The sequence below is a fragment of the Loxodonta africana genome, chromosome 20, assembly GCF_030014295.1.
Source record: "Loxodonta africana isolate mLoxAfr1 chromosome 20, mLoxAfr1.hap2, whole genome shotgun sequence".
Classification (NCBI taxonomy): domain Eukaryota; kingdom Metazoa; phylum Chordata; class Mammalia; order Proboscidea; family Elephantidae; genus Loxodonta; species Loxodonta africana.
In genome coordinates this window covers 12,506,762-12,527,699 of record NC_087361.1, presented here as the reverse complement: position 1 = coordinate 12,527,699, position 20,938 = coordinate 12,506,762, and the positions used below count along the sequence as shown (strand labels likewise).

Below are 20,938 nucleotides of genomic sequence, written 5' to 3'. Positions count from 1 at the left end.
ATTCCTCTATAGTCTTTTTTAACACTTACATGACATCTCATTACATAGATGGTACTGTATTTATCTAACTAGTCTCATGCATTTCATCATAGTGTATACTTACATTTTTGTCACCATATCTTTGCATCTATTTATAATTATTTCCTTAGGAGTAATTACTGGAAAAAGAAAGGTTGGGATAAAAATTACACAAATTTTAAATGCTTTTGATACACATTGCCATGCTATGCTCCAGAAAGGTTGTACCAATTTATAATCCACCCCAAACTTCATTAAGTTATCCATTTCTCTGAAAATCCACCTAGGCACTATAAGGTTATAGCTGGTATAAGGTAAAGTAAATTATAGGTAATCTTAGAAGACCCTTGTGTATAGTATTTTAAGTAAGACATTGCCAAAATTTAGTGTTTTTAATTCATTCTTAAGATGTTGTTTTATTCAATAAAATACACATGCCTGGTATATTTTTAAGCAGCCTATGACTTGATTTAAATGAAATCTTTCTCTAAATTTAAATAGAAATACTCTCCTAGACTAGCGCCTCTCAGACTATAATGTGCTCAAAAAATCACTTGAGCCCTGACAGGGAGCACAACAGAGAACCCCTGAGGGAGCAGGAGATCAGTGGGATGCAGACCCCAAATTCTCATAAAAAGACCATACTTCATGGTCTGACTGAGACTAGAGGAATCCCGGCAGTCATGGTCCCCAAACCTTCTGTTGGCCCAGGACAGGAACCATTCCCGAAGACAACTCATCAGACATGAAAGGGACTGGACAGTGGGTAGGAGAGAGATGCTGACGAAGAGTGAGCTATTTATATCAGGTGGACACTTGAGACTGTGTTGGCATCTCCTGTCTGGAGGGGGGATGGGAGGATAGAGAGAGTTGGAAGCTGGCAAAATTGTCATGAAAGGAGAGACTGGAAGGGCTGACTCATTAGGGGGAGAGCAAGTGGGAGTACGGAGTAAGGTGTATATAAACTTATACGTGACAGTCTGACTTGATTTGTAAACGTTCACTTGAAGCTCAATAAAAGTTAATAAAAAAAAAAATCACTTGAGGGTTCAATAGGCCTGGGGAGAAGCACAAGATGTTTCCTTTCAAACGAGTTCCCAGGTGATGCTGATACTGCTGGTCCATGGACCGCACTTGGACTGACAGGCCCTCGATGACCATCAGCAGCTGACAAATCACTGTAGGGTATCTCAAAATCAGGATCTCCAGAAATTCTTCAACTCAAGATCCTAGTTTCCAAAGGGAGGAATCTAAATTTTCATTTTCAATATTATCAGGCTTATTTTATCAATCTGACTACTGATACGGAGTGTCAGAAAGACAGACCTAAGGATTTTAGCATTTTTTCATTCCTGAAGCCAGCTCTTCAGACAGAGAATAAACTGGGCTATAAGACACAAAGCAATACTCATGAAAAGAGTGCTTCTTAGCTCAAGTAGATACGTGAGACTAAATGGGCAGCTCCCTTCCGGAGGCAAGATGAGAACGCAGAAAGGAACAGGAGCTGGTTGAATGGACTCGAGAAATCTGGGGTGGAAAGGAGGAGTGTGCTGTCACATTACAGGGTGAGCAACTCAGGCCACATAACAGTGTGTGCATAAATTTTTGTATCACTAACTTGAACTGTAAATTTTCACTTAAAGTACAATTTTTAAAAATTAAACATCAAAAAAGAATTTTAGCAGATTTTCTTTTTTAAAAAAAACTAGGTTAAATTTTTCCACAATATTGATGGTTGAACACCATAATAAACGTAATTAATATCACTGTGAAGAATGTTGAAATGGCAAATGGTTTGTTACACATAGATTTACCACAATAAAAAAAAAAAAGTAGGTTAAGCAAAGTCATACTGTATTCCACTTCTTTTAACCCATTGCCATCAAGTTGATTCCAACTTAGCAACCCTATAAGACAGGGTAGAACTGCCCCACAGGGTTCCCAAGGCTGTAAATCTTTATGGAAGCCAACCACCACATCTTTCTCCCAAGGAGCAGCTGATGTGTTCAAACCATCAACCTTTTGGTTAGCAGTCTAGAGTTTAACCACTGAGCCACCAGGGCTCCTTCCCCCTTTCTCTTAATTGATCTTATTTAGTGTTTAAAAAAAAAAATTTTTTTTAGTGTTTGCTACAATCTACAATATACTACAGAAAAATCAAAACGCATAGGTTATTATATGTGCATGTGTTTTTATACAGCAGAAGTCAGGATACTGTATTCATCTCCCTGATGACATCCCTTGCCAGTTGGCTAAGCTTAAGAAATTCAGCACACAAATTCTGCCAGAATTCTGCCCACACAACCTGGTTGACAGCTTTATCAACAACCCTGGAGAGAGAACAGGCCTGAGCCTGGCCTCCCATCCCTGTAGTGCCAACTGCACTGTAAATGTTTGGGCTGAAGCAGTAACAGAATACGACAGGTCTTGAAGTTCTAAACTGGGCAGATAACACTTTTGCGAACAACAAAAACAAGCTGTGATATTCGGAATGTGTATTCACTTTTAAGGTAATGATGACTTAAGTAATCAATTCCTTAGTGGTGGTACTGAATATAGTATTCAAAATACCAGTAATCACATTAAAAAAAAAAAATCACATTAGGAGAAGAAAATAGCTTTCAGTAAGCAAATATACCTTTCAACTGTCTAGAAGGCAAGTCATACCAAAAGAACAGAACGATTAGCAAACCAATGGGGTGGACAAGATGATGTCAAATCCCTCTTCACCTGCATGGACAGTTAAAACTGTATAGAACAGACACTAGAGAAAGACTCTGTAAAGAAAGTTGATGTGAACCTATAATTGCTCCTTAACTGTTTTTGCAGAATGAAGTTACGTTGGTGGTTCCATATCGTTCACCAAGCTTCTCTGTTATTCACTCATCAACTGCCCAGAGAGGTTGGCTGGAGGTGACAAGACAGGAAAGACACCAGCAAAGACCTCCAAAGAGGTAGTCAAGCAACTGAGTCTTGGCATTTCTGCTCCAGGGGCAAGGCTGTTCCATAGGCAAGACTAATCTAGAAGATGCAACTAACTGCTCAGAGCAACAAGTAAGTCCATTCGTATGACTTTCAGGAAGCTAGTAGTTTGTAAAATGTTATTAAGATGATTATTTGATAAGGAGACTTGGCATAAAAATAAGAATATTTAGAATTTTAAGAGATGAGCAAAAAAGAAGAGAACGTACACATGCCCTTAGAGCTTTTTTTGCTTGTATGTTTTCTTGGATCATTGCCTAAGCTAACACAAAAGATTGGCTTGTCAATCAAAGATTTTACCCCATATCAAGCTTTATTGATCCTGTAAAAGATTTAGGCAGTCAGGAGTCTTGGACAAAGCAGGAAGAAGTCAGACATCAAGGACAGCTCCCCAAGTCCTTTCCTCTCACAATGAACACACACTCTCTGAACCAGAATGCTCCATGAGGTCTCCAAGTGAGGTTTTATGGGGTTATCTCACACAGCAAGTGAACATTTAGCTTATGATACATCTGTTTTAATCCCTAGCATTCATGTAATTTTCCAGGGACATCCTGCTAAAAGCAGTCCATAGAAAAGGTCCTCTTTCTGGCATATATCATTAGTCTATCTACTTGGAGGCCCAGTTGCCATGCAGACAAGAAGTCTAGATAGACTTCTCCCCACCCTACTTGGGACATCTACTCAGTAGTCAGGGGTGAAATGAGTCACAGGCCAGCTGCTTTAATCCCTTCCTCTTCGTTGACTATTTTGATGGCACAACTGAGTTAATATGTATATATTTGTCTTTAGAAATAATCACTTAATGTACAAACCTGGAATGCTATTTCCATAGGAGTTTTCTACTAAAATTCAATGTCTAAACCTCTGTACCAGCAGTGCTCTGCAAACAAGGGCATAAAATCACCTGGTGTAGGTGAAGAGGAAAAGAAAAAGCTCACTTTGGATGGTCCCCCAGTCCTTGTAGAACTCAAAAAGGTCTCAGGTCTTATGATTCAAAAATAAGGAGCAATAGGCACGAAAACTTAAAAGTAAAGGGAAAATTGCTTTCATATCAGTTACATTTCAGGCCAAAAGGAAAGGCAGGGGTTCAATGCATCACTGCCTCAGACAGATTTCTAGAGTGCACCCAACTTTCTCCATCTTTCTTTTCTCTGTTGCTAACATTTTCTATCAGAGTTCTTGCTCTCAGACATCTCTTTGCATCCCAGGTCAACTTTGCCTTTGACAAGAACATAAATTGCCCTTTGCTCCAAATCCTCATTTAGTCCCAGCCAATCTCTTCCAAATTCCAGCTCTTGAGACCCAAGGCCGGGCCAGAGGACCAGGTCTCCCACTTATCCAGGAGGAAAACTTGGATACAAAATCCTGAAGCTCCAGACCAGATGACAGCAGCAGCAGCCACCCCAACCTGATTGCCTCCAGAAGACTTGGTCATTGCACCATCACTCACCCACAGAACAATGTTCCCACTGCCCTGCTCCTCCTGATGCAGTGACTCCTTTAAAGTGTGGGTTTAAGAGCAGTAGTGGGGAGGTGTGAAGACCTTGGTGTCTGTAAGAGCAGTAGTGGGGAGGTGTGAAGACCTTGGTGTCTGTAAGAGCAGTAGTGGGGAAGTGTGAAGACCTTGGTGTCTGTAAGAGCAGTAGTGGGGAGGTGTGAAGACCTTGGTGTCTGTAAGAGCAGTAGCGGGGAGGTGTGAAGACCTTGGTGTCTGTAAGAATGGAGGGGGGAAGCGGAGTCTGAACTCCTCTAACTTCACCAGGGGGAAGGAGAGTCAAGAGCAAGAGCCCAAGGCTGGTTCCTATGAGGCAGAGGTCAGACATGCATCCACCCTCAAACTGTCCCTTCCACAGTGCTCTCTACTACTCTGCTGGATCCAATAATTCATTGCAATGGCCACACAGAACTCACAGAACATACTGACGATTATGGGGTTTATTAGGGAAGTGTTATGGATTGAATTGTGTCCCCCAGAAATGTGTGTCAACTTGGCTAGGCCATGATTCCCAGTATTGTGTGATTGCCCACCATTTTGTCATCTGATGTGATTTTTCTTTGGACCGGGTCCCCTGTACTGGTGAAGATTGATGACAAGGACCTTCCTTCAGAGCCGACAGAGAGAGAAAGACTTCCCCTGGAACTGGCACCATGAATTCGGACTTCTAGCCTTCTAGACTGTGAGAGAATAAATTTCTCTTTGTTAAAGCCATCCATTTCTGTTATAGCAGCATTAGATAACTAATACAGGAAGTAACAGGTTATAGTTCAGGTTCAGAAATGCTCAGGATAAAGTTTTTCCATCACGATAGCCTCTTCTCAGCAGATCTCTCTCTGGCCCTCAGACAAGAGTTACAAAGCTCTTTTAGCTCTGCTGATAAGTGCCCGGAGGCACTCTGCTTCACCAGCAAGCCTCCTGCTTGAAGGCACTCAGCTTTCTCCTTTGGTGGACCAGGAAGCCCACCTGCTGACCTTATGGCTTTACTGCCTCTGCTACCATGATTCTTTGCCACTTCTCATCGTCTCTTGCCATTTCCAGTGTTACAGTTCCTCCCTCTGTCTTCTGGATTTCGAAGGTTCTTAACTCAGAGATCCTGGGTCCAGAGGACACACTCCACTCCTGGCTCTTCTTTCTTGGTACTTGTGAGGTCTACTGCCTCTGGGATGATTCATTTTAAGCCTAGCAGAATGACAAAATTGACCAATCTCCTCGTTAGGGTTCCATGTACCATATTTGCATGACTCCACCCCCTCAAGCGTGCCATGCATCTTATTTACATTATGAGCAAGCTATCCAATCCCCTTGGTGGGCCACAAGCATCTCATTTGCCTAGTCCCACCCAATCTTTTGGTGGGAATTAGAAAGACTATGGCTAAAAAAAAAAAAATGGCTAAAGGGCCATATTAAGTAATTCACAGCACCGCAGTGTCTTAAAACTCCTCAAAGCTCCCTAATAGTGGTGGTGAGTCTGACCTCTACTGTCACAGCCTAAAATTCCAAGATTAACAATGGCACCAGGGAGCCAGAGAAATGAAAACAAAGCTGGCACCTCAGTCGTGAGTATATGGAGTCCCTAATTAATCCCACCTGGCTTCATTTGCTGATCTAAGCAGATATGCCTTTGGCAGTACCTGAACCACAGAATTAGCTCTGGCTTTTTTTCTGCTGGTAACTACAGAGGGCTTTCTCGAAAGCATGTGGCAATGCGAGCACAGGGAATAATTTGCTTCTTATAGACAGATGCCCTGAACAATAGATGTTTGCTGAAATGAAATCAAACCAGAAACATAATCAGTAAACACTAAAATATCCTTGCTGTAAATAATGCCAAATCAATTTTTAAAACCTTGGAAATGACGGCAATTTAAACACAAATGGCACTTCACAGCTTACAAAGTATTTTCACCAATTTTCCCGTTTGAACAGAAAATAAAGGAGGAAATATCACAACTTCAGTCTAAAAATAATGGGAAGAAGATATAAGTCTGGTGGTGTAGACTTTGGAAAAAGTCATTTTTTTTTTTACTAGTTGAACATTTTTGGGTATGAACTTGCAGAAATTCATGGGGAGAAAATGATTTGGTTTAAGCTATAGAATGTGTTTTTAAGAGCCGCTATGTTTTTTTTTTATGTTAGGAGCATACATTTATAATCTTTACATTTCAGCCTCTGAAGAAAGCAAAACCAGATTTTCACTTGATTTCTATGCATCAGAGAAGCACAAGGAAACATTTCCATGAAATCTACTGTTGCAGACAATCTGCTTAACTGCAGCAGGGTGTTTGATGTGGGCTCTAGACCCAAGACAAACCCCATCACTTGGATATGACCACTGCTGTCAGCAGCTGGTTACCAAGACTTGCCTAACCCTAAGTAACGTGTCACTTAGTGGTGGTTTCCTCCGTGTATGTGCCCCACCAGCGTTCTCTGGGTGGCCTATGGGATATCTGGAAGTAATGGCCAACGGTGCCCACAGACAGAAGAGGTAAACACCTGAAATGCTATTACCTGCTGTTTGATTATGGAGTGCTACTTGGTCTAGTTTCCCCAGAATCAAATCAAATCCTTCATGAGCGAGGGGAGGAAATGCCAACACATAGAACATAGTCTTCAAAGTCTGGAGGAGAGAAAAGCCATTCTTTGGCACTTCTCAAGAAAAAGAAGAGGAAAAGAGAAACACAAATTCTATCCTTTTATAAGCCTACAGATAGGTTCTCTTTACTAAGAGTTTCCTTTTCTATTCAGAGGTCTAATTACATCAAATCACTTTGCACAATATTTCTCAAAATTTCTAATGTCAATAAGAATTGCAAAGCAAAACACACACAAACACAGCTTTCCCCATTGTGAAAATGATGATTCAAATTCCATACAAAGTCATCATCTCTTCAACTGAAAAAATGCAAATACCATTTGAAAAGTAATACCATAAACTATTTGATATTAAAAGGAGACCTGGTGGCACAATAGTTAAGTGCACAACTGCCAACCAAAATGTTGGTGTTCTGAACTCATCCAGTCACTCCATGGGAGCAAGACCTGGTGATCTGCTTCTATAAAGATCACAGCTAAGAAAACCCTGTTGGGCAGTTCTACTTTATCACATGCGGTCACTGTGAGTCAGAATCAACCCAACAGCACCCAGTGAACACTTGACATTATCTACACTTTATATGAATGAAACATCTAAGAACTGATTTTATTAGGAAGAAGAGAGAACTAAGACACTAACTCTCATCAAGAAAGAACAGGAGAATAATTAAGATAATTACCTTAAGACCAAACTTGTTAGTATAGAAGATATCAATTTTATTTGCATCCCTGTTAAGGGGGCAGTATCGTATAGTTCCCCAGCCTGCTTGGTAGTAGGAGGTCACTGGGATTCATGTATTTCTAGCATTCTTTCTGTACTAAATTTCATTTTGAAACAATTGATTCATTCAATCCTTCAAAACTTACTGAGCATCTATGAGCATCTACTATGAGTCAGACACTGTTCTAAATATTGAGGACACAGCAGTGAACAAAATAGACAAAGTCCCTGACTTCATGGAGCTTGCAGTCTAGTGAGCTATAATTTAAGTATAATTAAAACAAAATACTATACGTATGTTGATATTCAGTTTTACAAAGTACTTATATGCACCTACAACTCTATACAAACATATAGTATACAGAATGCGATCCTCATTTTTTGGTCACCAACCTTCTTTCTTTAGAGACGGAATCAAGATGACAAAGTCTTCAGCCACAACGTCAAAGACCTGAGCCAATTCCTGCACCTGTTTTGATCTCTCCTCTGTTGCCTTACTCTGTATTAGACTGCATTGTCATTTCACCCAGCCTCATTCCACTACTCTGGAGAGCCATCCTCCTCCACAGAAGAGCTGACCCCAACAACAGGCCAGGAACAGGGACCGGGTCAGTGTCTTCTAGGAGGGTGATGAAAATTGTCAAGGTCCTAAAACTTTTTTATTGGGTAAGAGCCAATACAAAAAGTTGTATATATCATGAAGTGGCCAATCCACCACGGTATAGTTGAAGACTATGACTTGATGGACAGGTTTATGGAGAAAACCAAAATCCATCCTCGTTCAGTCAATTCTGACTCACAGTGTGTGCAGAGTAGAGCTGTGCTCCATAGCGTTTTCAAGTAGGTGAACTTTTGTAAGCAGGGTGTCAGGCCTTTCTTCCAAGGCACCTCAACAGTATTTTTCTTTTGACTAAACTTCCACCGAATACTGCAGAAATCAATACAATGCTGAAATAATGTTTGAGAACCTTGATATTCCAGGCTACTACCTAGCTGTGCATTGGCATCTTCCTGGACAAGTAGGAAAATAGGCATTGACTGGTACGGCAATAGACAGGGAAGATGCTATCACTCCTGTCCCTCTCATGGCTGATGAGTGATTGGCAGCTGCGGTAAGCACATTCCAATCACAGGGTGAGCTATGATATATTTCATTCAGCAACTGCTGAAAGGCTGAGAGCTCTTCCAGAGCAATCCCTGCAAACAGCTATGGCATAAAAGCGCACTATAGTTATGTCTGCCCAGATTTAGTAAAAGAATTTAACAAGTATGACACAGATGGGCCAAGTGGATTAAACGGTATACTGGAATCAAGGCAATCTCAAACAAAAAATTTTCCATTGACGTTGGTTATGAAGAATTCTTAGGACCTTAAGCCTTTCTTCGTCCAGAATTTGCCACGCTGGACTTTACACAATCTACCTAAGAAGTGGAAGATGAAGTAATTCAGAATTATCTTAGAGATGTCAAACATCCTCTCTACAAGAATACTGCCCTCACTAAAATGGATATGCAGGGACTTTGGGTGTTGCTTTCATACTCAAGGAAAAAAAGTAAACAAGTAAAGGATAGATTTTTTTAAAATGGTACAGGAGATTCAAGGAATTATGAACTGCTACCATCACCACCATTCCCAAATACAGTTTTTGTTGCAAGTGCATTTAGATATAAGAGCCTAGTAGCTTGAATTTTACCATCACCACCATTCCCAAATACAGTTTTTGTTGCAAGTGCATTTAGATATAAGAGCCTAGTAGCTTGAATTAAGTCAAGTTACTTGCATTCTATTTCTTGCTCTAAAAAAAAAAAAAAAAACAGATAAGACTGATGGACAATTTTTTTTTTTAATTCAAACATTACCACAATAGCTTCTGCCTATTGAGATTACTTCCTGTCCATATGTCTGAGCAGATGTCACTGTTCTAATGTGTGAGGGGCAGACAGAGAGAGCAGTGCTGTGTGCAAACAGATGTCTACTTCTAAGGGAGATGTTCTGACCACCCTTACAGTCTCTCCTTTGGCAGAAATGACTGACAGTGCCAAGACCCAATCAAATCTCCATTAGCTGATTCAGGGTGGTTTTAATGGGCCTGCTCCCTCTCTGCTCCTTAGTGATGATATTAAACACCAAACTGGAAAATGTTTTTCATAACAATTCCAAAGTGATCATTTGCATTGTTGCATTGTTTCAATACTATGAACTTTTCTCTTTTGAGAAAGATGGGTGCAGATTTTGAGGGTAGTTTCATAAAAGCATTTGTTCTCAAAATAATTTGCTATTCCTATTTTTCTCCCAAGAAAGAGGCTGAAGCGTTCAATGAATCTGAATGTTAAGGGACTTCAGGCCTACAACCTCACTCTAAGCCTCTACTCTAATTAATTAACTAGAGTCACATCTCATGCAATCTGTGTACCCTCCGGTCACTAGATGCACTTAGAAAAGAATGAAGCATGCTGGGTGATGTCTTTCAGTGGGTTAGTTTTGATACTTTAAGCCGTTCTCACTTGCCTGTCCATTCACCTGGCACCATCCAGCCAACCATAGTTTGTGTGGTCAATAGTTTGTGCCCAGAAATGTATGGAGCAATAGAAAGCCCTAGTGGATATGAGCCGTTCTTCCACTTTAGAACGAAACCTCCACTGCTGTCATTAATATACAGAGTTTAGATTTGTTTGTGTTTGTTTCTAGTTCCAAAAAGAATAAGGAGGCTGAAAGATGACATGGCAGATTGGTAGGCTTTTTCAATCCAGCAAGCAAGCATTTACTATTTGTTGTGTTAGCACTGTTCATAAAGAAGATAAACCTAAACCATGGTTGCTGTCCTCAAGGATATTGCAATGCAGTTGGAGAGGCACATAACTGTATGTGTACAAAACTTTTCAGGAGTAGAAGCTGGCATCAGGAAGGTCAAGGGGAGGTGTCCCCTGACTGCAGGCATGCTGTGGCTGCACACCTTATGTCTCAGCAGATCCTGTTTGCTCCCGATGATGACTACATTGACTCCAGCTCTTCCCTGACCCTGACTCTGATAAGGAGAAATATTTTGTCCCTGCCGCTTCCAAAGCATCGTGCTACTCTACTCGGTGCTCTGATAGTCTGAACGGTCGTATACCCCGTCTCCACCTGCACCACTCTAGCGTGCAGCATAGCGCAGCCTTGTGGCATCAGTTTTGCCCAGATTTCACCCTGACTGGAATCTAAGCAGGTCAAACCAGAGGCCGGTCTGGGCAGACCATCCCGGGAAGTGCTCCCAGGTCACCCCTTCCCGCCGACGGTGACATATAGTCCTCAGACCAAGTTGTGCACCTTGATTTTTATTTCTTTAGATTTATCCTCGGGCCTCAATGCGAGTGATCCCATGTGACTACAGCCCATGAGCCTTCTCCCAAAACACACCCATCTCGGACCACCAGCTGGGACGTTTGCACTGCAGTCCCCATGAAATCCAGCTGCTGTCAGGTCTGTCCCAGCCCACGGTGCCCACGCGTGTCAGAGCAGAACTGCGCTCCGCGGGGTTCTCAGTGGCCGACTTCTTGGACGTAGATCACCAGGCCCTTCTTCTGAGGCACTTCTGGATGGACTCAAATCTCCAACCTCTCGGTTAGCAGCCAAGCGCATTAACTGTTCGCACCACCTAGGGACTTTGGAATATCAAATATGACATTTTTTAAAGTTTAAAGCCTGTCATAATCAGACCTCTTCTGTTTATCCAACCTCATTTCCCTTCACTAGTAGTCTCCTCATTGTCCCTGAAATAGACGGTCCTCTTTCCCATCTCCACACCTTTGCCTGACTATCCCCATACCCAGAGCGTCATACTGTTGACCTTCCTTCTTGTGCTTCCTAGCCCTCAGGTCCTCTCTCAAGTCCTACTTATTCCCATTTTCTGCTACTCCTGACCACTTATGTTCATCTGGATATGTATCACATACTGCCCTTCCCAACTATTTATGGTGCTATGTCTTATTTCCTTCAATGAAATCAAGAGTTCCTTAAGAGAATTTTCTTATGCCGTACCTATTTAGGAAACCCTGATGGCATAGTGCTTAAGTACTATGGCCACTAACCAAAAGGTCAGCAGTTCGAATCCACCAGGTGTTCCTTGGAAACTCTATGGGGCAGTTCCACTCTGTCCTACAGGGTTGCTATGAGTCGGGATCGACTTGACAGCAGTGGATTTGGTTTTTTGGTTTTTGTACCTATTTAACATTAAACCAGTAAGCGCTTGCCAAAGAATGTATTTAATTACGTCATTGAGCAACCCACAAGTACAGGTATCGCAGGTTGGTAATTCACAACTGTGGTCCCAGTGATATTAATGGCCAAACCTCAGTGATCTTATTGCTCCTCCCTCCCCAGATTTTCTGAGAGTCCTCTCGGGCTGAATCTACTGCAGCCCAATGAACAAGATTGAGGTCATTCTCCCAAAGTGCTGCTCAAGGCTGAAATTCCACCCCAAAAGGAGTTACTGTCATCGTTTCATTTTTATTGTGAAATAAAAAAGTGACCTACAGGAGTTCCCCACAGCAAGACTACATAATCCCCACCATGTTACAGTGATTAGTGATGTTGAATACTATTGACGCATTTAGGTTGCGGAGGTCTGATGCTGCTGAGGCTGAATATTAATTAAAAGGAAGGCTAATAATACAATAAAACAAATGAGACAGACCTTAAGAAAAACCTTCAAATCTTCCTTTCTGACCCAAGCATGAATGAAACATTTTTCCAGAGTGGAACGGCCATGAATAGATATTTGCAAATTATCTTCTTTTCTTCCTTCTTTCATCCCAACCAATGGCTTTAGACAAACTCTGTTTTTTCCAAAACTTCTTGCCTACATATTTTTAAGGATCTCAGGAATGAACCCACCACTCAACTCTTGTAGGATGTAGGTAAACTGAGGTCTTCAAGTGCAAGGCTGACCTTGCAGCAGGAAAGGACTTAGAACAGAGTTAGAGTTATGGACTGTGAGCTGTTAGAGACGCCATTAGAACAAGGTATACAGCAGGAGCTTCTGTTTCCTGCCTCTCTTGTTAATAGGATGGGGGTTGTTATGTGACTAAATGGGTCAAATGGGGAAAGCACTGAAAAAGACAGATCAAGATTTATAAAATTTTCGTGGAAGTTTCCCTCTGAGTCAGACTTGGACCAGGACATTGCCAGCCTCCTGTTCTGTTGTGGAATCCACATGGTCAATAAAATCTTCTAAGATTCTCCAAGCCAACAAGTCACTGCCTCCCCTAAGTTATCCCAGGATCCAAAGAGACCTGGTTCCTGGGGGGACGGGGATGAGACTAGGTCCTCGGGAAGTAACTAGTGATATACTTTTCGCTTACTGCTAAGACTAGCAAGCAAAGATTTCACCCTCAAATTTCACAAATCCTACAGAGAAACTTCTACAATTAAGTAGTCCACTCCCACTGGCCTCAGTTGTCTCAAGAGCTCGCCACCACCTGCCACAGACACTGGACTTGGGAAACTGCCACAGTGGTCTCAAGTGACCCACACAGGCAGTAACACTTCTGGAAAGTGCAAATTTTTCCTCTGTTTTATTTACACTTGCTCAGGATAAGTTCCACAGAAAAAGTGAATCTCAAGAGATGACAGCTCTCTTGTGTTTCCTCTCTCTCTTTTTGTCTCTATTTCTTCCCCTCTCTCTCTCTCTCACACACACACACACATACACAGGCCCACCCCTAACCTTTGGAGGACCCAAAGCAAGAGTACAAAAGAGGTCCACATTCATTTTCTAGAAACAGTTGAAAGATATATTAAGCTTTGTCCATGGTCAAGCCAATGTTTCCAACAAGGTCCTTGTATCCGGCTTTCTCGGAATTGTACTAATGACTCAGAGGCTAAAGGAGTCACATCTTCCTGAAGCTGGCCCTTCGACCTACCAGCCTGGGAGCTAGCACAGATCTACTGAGGCAGGGCAGGGCAGAAGCTGGCTCTGGGCCCAGTTCTGCCAGGCAGTGACTGAGCTTGCCCAAACATCCATGCCTTGCTTTTCCAATTCAGGATTTTCCATGGTGCAAATGGTTAAGCACTTAGCTACTAACAAAAAAGATTGGTAGTTCAAACTCACCTAGAGGTCCCTCAGAAGAAAGGCCTAGTAGTCCACTTCTGAAAAATCACGGCCTTAACGACCCCATGGAGCCCAATTCTACTCTGAAACACGTGGAATTGCCATGAGTTGGAATCAACTCAACAGCAACTCATTTGGTTTTGGGGGTTTGTTTTGTGTTTTTTGTGTTTTTTTTGCAAGCACATTTCCGAAAGTACACCACCAGAGACAGGGAAGGCAGAGAGCAGTTGTCAAGAGAACGCTCACTGGGTGATGTGGGGGGACCTAGGTTAGACCAAAGCAGCAGTCTTTCTCCAGCTTCCAGGGACAGAGGCTGTGATTTTCTCCTTCCCACCCCACCCAACACACACACTCCTGCCATCTCACCCCCACACAGTTTCTTTGCCACATGAGTTTTTATAGTCAATTTTTCAAGTTATAAATCTTATCCTTGGAAGTTGTACATTCATCCAGTTTATTGATCAACTATATAATTTCATGCTGAAATAGCATCCCCAACTTCAACACCCTGTGATTTAAGTTATTCCAAGATGATCAGTTCCTTGCCTATTGACAGGCAAGTTTTGACGTGCAACTTGTTCTGCGGTGATTAGCATTCTGAAGTCTAAATTAGATAAAAAGGCTATTTATTTCCTTTACTTTTTAGCCACTTAGAAGAAAATGTTATTTGGAACATGAAGACTAGATAAATCCCAATCAAAAAATTAAAAATATAACTATTCAAGGATATAAACTAACATGATTGTGTTTCCTAAAGTTTTTATTCCTCTAATACAATAATATTTATAAACTGGAAGTCTCATTGGCTCTGATTATTCCCATCATCACCTTTTTAAAATTAAATCCAATTAAAGCCTTTTCTAAATTTTGAAATATTTAAATTTGCCCCCCAAATAACACAAAGAGTTCAAACCAAAGGAAGTGCTTAACAGTATAAAAAAGTATAAAGTAGAGGCTAAAACAAATAGAAGCCATCAGCAGAATTAATTACCTTAATGTCTGAGAAAGTACAAAGAAGATTTAAAAAAAAAAAAAAAAAACTTATTTCCAAGCCATATATCAATACTCTTGTCCTTCCACAAAACAGTAAAATCCTGTACGAGTGGTTGGACCCATCTTGGATTTGTGGGGCTTTTTTTTTTTTAACTTATTTTATTTTGTTGTTCTTGTTGTCGAGAATATACACAGCCGAACATACACCAGTTCAACAATTTCTGCATGCACAGTGACATTAATTACATTCTTCCAGTTGTACAACCATTCTCACCCTCCTTTTCCAAATTATTTCTCCCCCATTGTCTTAGTCATCTAGTGCTGCTGTAACAGAAATACCGCAAGTGGATGGCTTTAACAAAGAGAAGTTTATTCTCTCACAGTCCAGTAGGCTAGAAGCTGAATTCAGGGTGCCGGCTCCAGGGGAAGCCTTTCTCTCTCTGTTGGCTCTGGAGGAAGGTCCTTGTAATCAGTCTTCCTTTGGTGTGGGAGCACCTCAGCACAGGAACCTCAGGTCCAAGGGGCGTGCTCAGCTCCTGGAGCTGCTTTCTTGGTGGTATGAGGTTCCCATGTCTCTCTGGTCACTTCTCTCTTTTATATCTCAGAAGAGATTGGCTTAAGACACTATCTAATCTTGTAGGCCTCATGAATGTAACTGCTACTAATCCATCTTATGACATCATAGTGCTGGGATTTACAACACATAGAGAAATCACATCAGATGATAAAATGGTAGGCAGTCATACAGTCATGATACGAGAGAATCATGACCTAGCCAAGTTGACAGATATTTTAGGGGGGACACAATTCAATCCATCACACCCATTAACATAAATTTGCTGTCCCCTAAATTTCCTATCTGATCTCTTGAGCTGCGGATGTCAATTTGATCCCACATAGGTAGTTCTTAAAAGAACACAATGTTCAAAGCAGACATTCTTGACTAATTAAGCTATATGAGTAGGAATTGACTAGATGGCAATGGCTTTGGTTTTGGTTTATTATTGTTTGGTTTAAAGAAGACTTCAGTGGATATTTTTTGTTTAACATTTAAGGTTTAAGATTAAAACACTGTCTCAGGGCAATAAGCAGTTCATCCAGCCTCCATGACTTCAGAAATTCCACGGGAATTTGAAATTCTGTGTTTTCCCTGTTGATCAGGATTCTTCTATAGAATCTTTGGTCAAAATGTTCAGTAATGGTAGCCAGACACTATCCAGTTCTTCTGGGCTCATGGCAAAGGAGGTAGTTGTTCATGGAGACAATTAGCCACACATTCCATTTCTTCCTGGCATTTCTGACTCTCCTTCTCCTTTGCTGCTCCAGGGAAATAAAAAAAATATTGTACTTTGGATGACCACTTGCAAACTTTTAAGGCCCCAGGCACTATGCAACAAACTAGGAGGCAGAACAGAAGCAATAAGCTGTACACCTATACAAAGTCGAATTGGCGAATATAGTGTGATAGATATATTTACAACAACAAAAACAGCAGCTGCTGAGGCTGTATGCGTACAACCAAACACCTCATGGAGTTTGGTTTCTTTTTGTTTTTTAGGTTGTATCTTGTGTGTGTGTGTGTGTGCTTTAGGTGAAAGTTTACAACTCAAGTCAATTTCTCATTCAGAAATTTATACACATGCTGTTTTGTGACATTAGTTGCAATCTCCACAATGTGACAGCACACTACCCCTTTCCAAGTCAAGTTCGCTGAGTCCATTCGACCAGTTCCTGTCTTGCCTTCCCCTCCTGCCTTCTCATCCTAATTTTGGACAGGAGCTTCCCATTTGTTTTTGTATATCTGATTGAACTAAGAAGAACATTCCTCACGTGTATTATTTTTTGTTTTATAGTCCTGTCTAATCTTTGTCTGAAGAATAGGCTTTCAGAATGGTTTCAATTCTGGGTTAACAGTGCATCCAGAGACATAGTTTCGGGGATTCGTCCAGTCTCTGTTAGGCCATTAAGTCTGGTCTTTTTACATGAATTTGAGTTCTGTTCTACATTTTTCTCCTGCACTATCTGGGACTCTCTGATGTCTTTCCTGTCACGGCAGTCATTGGTGGTAGCCAGGCACCATGTAGTTCTTACAGTCTCAGGTTGATGGAGTCTCTGGTGCATTTAGTACTTTAATCCTTTGGGCTAGTATTTCCCTTGTGCCTTTGGTGTTCTTCATTTTCTTTTGCTCCTATTGGGATGGGACCAATTGATGTATCTTAGATGGCTGCTTGCCAGCTTTTAAGACCCCAGACGCCATGTACCAAAGTGGGATATAGAACATTTTCTTAATAAACTATGTTATGCCAATTGACCTAGATGTCCCCTGAAACTATGATTTTCAGGCTCCAGCCCAGCTACTCTGTCCCTCAAAGTGTTTAGATGTGTCCAGGAAACTTCTCAGCTGTTGTTTTGGTCCAGTTTTGCTGACTTCCCCTGTATTTTGTGTTGTTCTTCCCTTCACCGAAGTTGATCATTGTCTACCACCTAATTAGTGATTCCACCCCCTCCTCACCCCTATATCCACGAAAGAATGACATTTTATGCATTTAAACCTTTTCTTGAGTTCTTATAACAGTAGTCTCATACAATATTTGTCCTTTTGGGACTGACTTATTTCATTCAGCATAATGCCCTCCAGATTCATTCATGTTGTGAGATGTTTCATGGATTCATCCTTGTCCTTTATGATTGCATAGTATTCCACCGTATGTATGTACGATAATTGGTTTATTCATTCATCTGTCAATGGGCATTTAGGTTGTTTCTATCTTTTTGCTACTGTGAATAGTGCCGCAATGAACATGGGTGTGCATGTCTATTCGTGTGACAGCTCTTATTTCTCTTGGTTGTATTCCTAAAATTGGGATTACTGGATTGTATGGTATTTCTATTTCTAGCTTTTTAAGGAAGCACCAAATTATTTTCCAAAGTGATCGTACCATTTTACATACCCACCAGCAGGGCATAAGAGTTCCAATTTCTCTACAGCCTCTCCAACATTTGTTGATTTGTGTTTTTTGGATTAGTGCCAGCCTTGTTGGGGTAAGATGGTATCTCATTGTAGTTTTGATTTGCATTTCTATGAGTCAGAATTGACTCAATGGCAGTGGATTTTTTTTTAATGGCTAATGATCATGAGCATTTCCTCATGTGTCTGTTAACTGCCTGAAGTGTCTGTTCATATCTTTTGCCATTCTTTAATTGGATTATTTGTCTTTTTGTGGTTGAGGTGTTGCAGTATCTTGCGGATTTTAGAGTTTAGACCCATATCGGATATGTAGTAGCCAAATTTTTTTTTTCCAGTCTGTAGGTTGTCTTTTCACTCACTTGGTGAAGTCTTTTGATGAGCATTAAGTGTTTGATTTTTAGCAGCTCCCGGTTATCTAATTTCTCTTCTGGTGTTTGTGCATTGTAAACTATGGTTTTAATTCTGTTCATGCCATGTATTAGGGCTCCTGGCATGGCCCCTATTTTTTCTTCCATGTTTCAGATTTTATATTTAAGTCTTCGATCCATTTTGAGTTAGTTTTTGTGCATGGTATGAGGTATAGGTTCTTGTCATGGCTTGAATTATGTCCCCCCCCCAAAATTTATATATCAGTTTGCCTGGGCCTAGATTCCCGATATTGTGTGATTTTCCTGTATGTTGTAAATCCTGCCTCTATGATGTTAATGAGGGAGGATGGGCTGCATGTTAGTGAGGCATGACTCATTCTATAAGATTGGATTGTGCCTTGAGGCACTCTCTTGACTATAAAAGAAAGAAGCAAGCAGAGACACGTGGGACCTTAAACCACCAAGAAAGCAGTGCTGGGAACAGAGCATGTTCTTTGGACCTGGGGTCCCTGTGACTGAGAAGCTCCTCAATCAGGGGAAGATTGAGGACAAGGACCTTCCTCCAGAGCCAACAGAGAGAGAGAGCTTTACCCTGGAGCCAGTGCCCTGAATTTGGACTTGTAACCTACTAGACTGTGAGAAAATAAATTTCTTTTTGTTAAAGCCATCCACTTGTAATATTTCTATTATAGCAGAACTAGATGACTAAGACAGTCCTGCATTATTTTTTTACAGATGGATATCCAGTTATGCCAGCATCATTTGTTAAACAGACTGTCTTTTCCCCATTTAATGGACTTTGGGCCTTTGTCAAAAACCAGCCTCTCATAGGTGGATGGATTTACTTCTGGGTTCTGAGTTCTGTCCCACTGGTCTATGTGTCAGTTGTTGTATTAATACCACAGCGGTATAATAGGTTCTAAAATCAGGGAGTGTGAGGCCTCCCACTTTGTTCTTCTTCTTCAGTAACGCTTTACTTATCCAGGGCCTCTTCCCTTTCCTTATGAAGTTGGTGATTTGTTTCTTCATCTCGTTAAAAAATGCTGTTGGTATTTGGATCGGGATTGCATTGTATCTGTAGATTGCTTTGGGTAAAACTGATATTTTCACAATGATGAGTCTTAACGTCCATGAGCATGGCTTGTTTTTTCATTTATGTAGATCCTTTTTGGTCAAATATTTCTACATTTATGCAACCCTAGGCTATTTTAATGATAATAAAGCACAGATAATTATCTGAAAATCTTCTTCTATTACAAGAAAATAGCAAATCATCTCCCCTAAAATTACTAGAAAATAACACTAATATGTGATATATTCTCATAACCTTGCCCCAACTGAGGACAAGGCCAGCTTATCAGATTTTCCTCTCCCTCATAAAATTCTCTATTTTTTCAGCTCATCCAATTTAATTACAGAGAGAAAATATAAACCACCCTGTACAGTGCATGAGGAGAGCTAGTCATCATCTTTATTTATGAGAGTTCCAAACAAAAAAAGTCAGCAAATATAGAAGCAGTCGATGTGGCTCAGGCCACACCAGGGGAGAGGTAAAAATAGGGTCACCATATGTTATAAACAGGATTTTTTGGCTTTGTCTTCTACTTGCCCTGCCAAAACTCGAGTCCCCTCTTAGTTAACTCTCAAATAACTCTGGGAGCCTTCAGAGGGGTACAGGAACTAATCTTGTATTTACCATGGTTGTCTTTCCTTTTCTTCTGTCCTGCTCAGGCTCCGTGGAGTCATACTGGTTGTCTAAGAGGACTCTAGAGTTTTGAGCGATGTCATTATCACCTGCCAAAGACAGCACAGCTCCCCACACTAAGGGCCCAATCCAAGAGTGTCTAGCCACACTCTGAAGGCTCAGCCTTTACTCCTGGAACAGCTACTGTTACACAGCTGATGACTTACTTATGCAGCCAACCTCCATGGAGTCTCTAGAAGAAAAGCTGTCTCTCCTTAGATTCTTCATTGGAGTCTCCTTTTCCTAGGACACAAGCACAACTCCATAGAGTCTGGACCAGAGAACAATATGGTTAAAAGAGAGTTGTTGCTGTTAGTTGCCACCTAGTCAATTCCAACAAATGGTGACCCCATGTGTTACAGAGTAAAACTGTTCCATAGGGTTTTCTTGGCTGCAGTCTTTACAGACACAGATCACCCGGCCTATCTTCTACAGTACCACTGGGTGGATTCAAATTGTCAACCTTTAGGTTAGTAGTCAAGCACAAAGCATTTGTGCCACCTAGGTACCTTAGAAGGCATTTGTCTATTTAAACTCATTCCTTTCTTCTGGCTTTGATCCATTCTTTCAGAATCAAGCATCTTTCTCTTGGTTTTCTCTTATGAAATCATTTATTGGAGATTCTTCAGTTCATGTATTCCTGTCCCCAGCCAGTGCTCCAGATATTCGTTCATTAGTTCATTCAGGGACTACATTAGGCGTGCAGATACAACAATGACCTAGTTAGATACAGTCATCTCCTTACAGGCAGAGCGCTGTGAGTAAGTGCTCTACCGAGAAATTCAGGATGCCGTGAGCATACACAGGACTGGCACCTCCCTCAGTGTCTGAAGTCAAGGAAAGGTTCCCAGAGGAAGGAAATGGCCTCAAAACTGAAATAAAAGAAGGAATAGGAATGAGGCAGACAAACAGAGCTCCAGATACAGAGTTGTTGGGTGGGGGCTGAAGGAGCAATGGAGAAG

The 20,938-nt window shown here is 41.2% G+C and overlaps 1 pseudogene; it reads left to right on the top strand.

Annotated features, from left to right (window-relative positions):
- The first annotated feature begins 6,957 nt into the window (after positions 1 to 6,957).
- On the top strand, positions 6,958 to 11,192 carry LOC100667625 (actin-related protein 3-like; annotated as a pseudogene).
- Positions 11,193 to 20,938: the final 9,746 nt, after the last annotated feature.